Here is a 4809-nt window from a genome sequence, read left to right as displayed (position 1 = left end):
CAAGACGACAATCTCCAAAGGTTTTGGCCTAAAACCTGGAGGGCGGAGCTGCGTTAACCACAGGCAGGACGGTCTGCAGAGGACAACGAAGGACTCGGCTCGGGTACGTGGGTCTGAGGGCCTCTCGGGCCGCCCAGTGGGGACGAGGGCGGCCGCTGGACAGGCAGGCCTGCAGCCGGGTCTCCTGGAGCTACCGAGGACCACGGGGTACCACCGAGGGCGCGAAGGACGCGGAAGGGGCTGGGGACGGACCTGACACCTCTGGAAGAGGCGGCGGGGGCACTGGGAGCAGCGTCAGCCAGGCGGAGGGGACATGGTGAAGGCAGGTGCCCTGCGGCAGAATGGTGTGCTCAGGGGGGCGGCGCGTGACCGTGTCACATGTGACCGCAGGTCCTGACACCGGGTGGGCGAGCCACGCTACTCACACAGCAGCGGTGTGGGGACGGCCCCGAGGGAGGGTCCTGCCTGGGACGTGCCGGGAGACACGAGGGGCACAGAGGACGGGAGGGACGCACGAGAAGGAAGTGAGGTCAGGACAGGGCTTCTGAAGATGGGAGAGCGACGGCTTGCTCGGGGCTGGCTGGGGACATCCCACGCCAGGGGAGGCCTGCAGGAGCGGCATTCCCAGGGGGGCGTCCTCGGGGGTCCGCGGGGAAGGGCCGAGCACGAGGGCGCCTCCAGCAGGTGCTGCGGACCTTGTGCGGGCCCTGAACCCCCTTCCCGCAATCATGCTCTGACGTGCACAAACTAGGCGGGTCACAAAGGAGACCAGATACGCTGACACCATTACCGAAGGTCAAACCTAGCAGGAGGTTTTCCAACGTGTGATAGTAATTTATATGCTTCACACGAGGAACGAGAGCTGGGGCACGTCTTCTGAGGAAGGGGCGAGCATAAAGGACACTCCGCAACACACCACAGCTGGGATGTGCCGGGAAGCCCTCGCCACCGGCCCACGCCCCGTTAGGGACCGTGCATCCTCGAGGAGTTTAATGCTCTACCCGCTCTGCTCGCTCCCTAGCCCAGCGCACCTGCTCCTTCAGGAAGTCCCGCTGGCTCTATCCCTAAGATACACCTGAACCTCCCTGTCTCCACAACCCCCATGACTGTCTTGCTGGGTGACGCAGGTGACCTCCCAGCCGGTCCTTCCTTCTAGTCTGTGCCCTGCAGTCTACTTCCGACCCAGCCGCCGAGCTTGTCACGTTTAGAACTCGCCACAGCACGTCAATCTTGTGCTCACGTCCCTCCGACAGCTTCTCCACCTTCTCACAGCCTAAGCGAAGCCACCCCGACAGCTCACAGGTCCCAGGTCACCACGCAGGCTGCACAGGCAAAAACCCAGGCTGTCCTTCGCTTAGACCAAGGCTGCCCACCCTGCCCCTGGCCCAGGACAGGACAATGACCAGCGCACAGTAAGTGGCCCACAGATATTCCCAGTGAATACACGAGCGGATGGAGCCTGCGGCGTCCAAAGTCCGCTCAGGATTTTGGCTGGAAATTCAAAAGTGCTCCAAGACCTCGTGGCCGCAGGAGCATTTCAGCCAGAAAGCACCTGCCCACTGGTCAGCGGACGCTCGGACCCTCGGACCAGACAACCGAAAAGCAGCCGCGCGTGTCTGCCCTGGGATAGGAAGAACTCTCGACCCCCGTTAAAAAACATTCTAGATAAAGGAACAGAGCTGGAGACCGGAACAGACACAGGATGGGGCACCGAACCCCATTAAAATACTGCTTTTGAAGAATGTTTAAGTAATTACTTAATCGTCTATGGCCACGCCACCCTGAACATGCCCGATCCCGTCTGATCTCAGAAGCTAAGCAGGGTCGGGCCTGGTTAGTACTTGGATGAGAGGCCGCCTAGGAAGACCAGGTGCTGCAGGCGTAAATAATAAAGAATAAGGGATTATAAGCCGACAAGGTCCTTGTGATCTGTGAGGTCAGCCAAGGGTTGCCTCGCCTAAAAATAAAAAAGAAAAAAAAAAGAATGCTAAGTTACATGCAAGATAAAAGTGTAACATGATGTGTCTACCTGCCTGTTTGTACTTCAAAAGAACAAAAGACAGAGTGATAAGTAATAAGCAGTCATGACAGAGAAGTGACTTGTTTTCTTTATTAAAGATTTTGGTACTTCTCACATTTTTTAAATCCACTTTAAGTTGGAAATAATCGCCTCTGCTCATCTGCAGAGTTTAAATTTTTATGGAGCAGCCCTCGGCCCGCTTGACGGCTCCGGAGGGCTGGCATGACTGTGCCTCGTTAAGATTGGCAGCGGCTGCACTTTCGATGGCCCTCGACAGTGACGACAGTGCTTTACTCTGTTGCACAAACATTCACCGGTGGCAAAGAGAAAGGTCCTGTCTTCATGCTCATAAGAGGTTATCGTAGCACATACCGTCACAAAACTACACTTAACCTGACGATCACCTCAAATCAGAGTCAGAAAGACGTAAAATGTGTATTGGTGATAAGTTCGTTTCATTAATACCTAACGTGGCGTTAAAAATAACAAAAGTTCCCATTCTGGTAATGCTAAGTGCATGTCGTGCTAGAGGCTCTATCCTCGTTCTCGACCCAGTGTGACAGATGCGCAGTGCCACCTGCCTGCCGTCCTGTGTAACTTTACCACGTCCTGGGTTCGCTGCAGGCAGAGGAAAAGCCCTCGCAGCATTCTCCGCATTCTCCGCCGGGACCTCACTTCTGGACAAGGCGCTGACCCCCGCGCTCTGTTCCTGAAACGCTCTCTTTTTAGGGACTCAGGCTTTTCCACTCTCGCACTGAATCCAAAGACCCCAACCCAGAAGAGTTAGAGCCACCATCCCAAAGAGAGGGCTGTGTCCACGCCCAGCGGCCCTACGGGAAGCGAGGCCAACCTCGGGCGCCCGAGGCGGCTGCCTGACTGCCAGGGACAAAGGACGGATGGCAGGCGTCTTGGAACCGTCTGCACGTCCCCGCTCCCTCGTGACTGCTGCAATTCCGCCTCTGCCGAACTCCCCGCACAGGCTGCTCGGCTCCTCACCCAGAACCCACCCAGCAGCCTGTGCGGCCTCAGTGGCACCTGACAGGACTGCTGAGAGCTGTCTTCCCTTGGCTTCTGCGACAAATGACCTCATGTGTCAGTGTGGCCTGGCTACAGCACCCAAGGACTCCATCAGACGCCACCTTAGGTGCTGCGGGGAGGTGCTTTGTGGGCGTGGTTCAGGCGAGAGTGCCCGCCACACATGGTGGGCCTCGCCCAAACAGCCGAGGGCCTAAGAGCACAGACTGAGGTCCCAGAGCAGATGGAATGGGCCTCAAGATACAGTGCAGCTCCCGCCGGCCCGCCCTGGAAACTCCAGACTTGCCAGACGGAAAGCAGGCCGGTCCTTAAAGTAAACCTGAGAGAGGGAGGGAGGGACGGGGAGAGGAAGGGGAGGGGGGAGGGAGAGAGGGAAGAGGGGGAGGGCAGAGGGGCAGAGGTGATGCCCCAGCGGTGGCTTCTCTGGAGGACCCTGACCGTCTCCTCAGCCCCCTCTCTGCCGGCCCTGCACACTGGCCCCTCCTGTGCCTCAGACCCAGCCTCTCGGTCTCTCACCTGGGACAGCCACCTGCGGACCTGTTCTGTCCTGCAGCATGCTGACGACCCTCAAGAGCGTCACCCAGGTGTTCTTCCTGAACCTCCAGCTGTGCATCCAACTCAGCATCTCCGGACTCCAGGGCGGCCCCCCTTCTCCTGCCCCCTTAGTAAATGGCGCCCCCGCCCTCCCAATGTGCGGGTTCCCCGCTCGAAGCATCGCCACACCCTGCCAGGGCTCCCCTGCTCTCCCTCCATCGTCCGTCTCCCGGGACATCTACTGTGGACATCGCCCTGTGTCACTTGTGGGACTCCGTCCTGCTCATCCTGGCTCCTGTCCACTTCCTCTGGTGCGGCTGAAGAACTTTTCTAGAACCCAAGTCGGATTACGCCGCTTCCCCAGTAAAACCCTCAATGCCTCTGGGAGAAAGGCTGACGCGTGCGAGGCCCTCCAGCAGACATGCCACACGCCGCAGCTGTCTATGAGCCCTGCCTGGGACACCAGCACCCGCAGCACCCTCCCCTGTGGCCTGTGCACACCCGGCTCCGCGCCCACCGCTCCCGCTTTCAGATGCAGGCCCGGGGGCGCTGCAGTCCCTCAGATTTCCTCGGCTGCCCGGGAGACTCTCCCCTCCCCTCCCCTCCCCTCCCCTCCCGGGGCTGCACTCCCTGCTCTGACCAGAAGTCACACCGGCCGTCGGGACTCAGTGGATCTGAGCTGTCGCACGCACGCAGCAGCCGTTGGCCACATCTGGCCGCTTCGGTTTAAACGTAAAGCAAAAACTTTAAATGCTGTTCCTCAGTCGCACTAGTCACGGTTCAAGGGCTCGACAGCCGCGTGTGGCTAGTGGTGACTGTCCTAAGGGACACACACAGAACATTTCCAGCAGCGCAGAAAATTACCTCGGGACACTGGCTCCGACCTCTCACGCCCAGAGCCCGCCTCGCCCCGCAGTCCAGCGAGCGTGCCTGGCCCACCGCCCTCGGCAGCGGCTTCCGGCTTTGGGTGTGTGCCCGCTGGTTCCCCCCTGGGGCCCCAGTGGCCCCCCACAAGGCCTGGCCTCCTGCAGGTGCTCAGTGACATTTATTCAACACTACCATTGACCCCTTCGTCACCTCTCCTTACAACAAGCTGCTGAAGGTTCTTCTCCCTCGACAGGCCGGCGTTTGGTCACTCGCTCCCCTCCTCCATTTCCGGACACCTTGGCAGGAAGCGTCAGTTAAGGGTTACAGGGACGTGAGCGTGGAGTCGCGGGCTG

General features: G+C 59.4%; 1 protein-coding gene and 1 pseudogene across 3 annotated transcripts in view; one reads left to right on the top strand and one right to left on the bottom strand.

The window, feature by feature from the left end:
• Positions 1-4809, bottom strand: part of ACTR3B (ARP3 actin related protein 3 homolog B) — a 41518-nt gene that overhangs the window by 10918 nt on the left and 25791 nt on the right. The gene's annotated exons all lie outside the window — the stretch shown is intronic.
• On the top strand, positions 1764-1882 carry LOC111730477 (annotated as a pseudogene).

The sequence above is a fragment of the Pteropus vampyrus genome, unplaced genomic scaffold (assembly GCF_000151845.1).
Source record: "Pteropus vampyrus isolate Shadow unplaced genomic scaffold, Pvam_2.0 Scaffold316, whole genome shotgun sequence".
NCBI lineage: Eukaryota > Metazoa > Chordata > Mammalia > Chiroptera > Pteropodidae > Pteropus > Pteropus vampyrus.
This window is presented reverse-complemented; position numbering and strand designations above follow the sequence as displayed.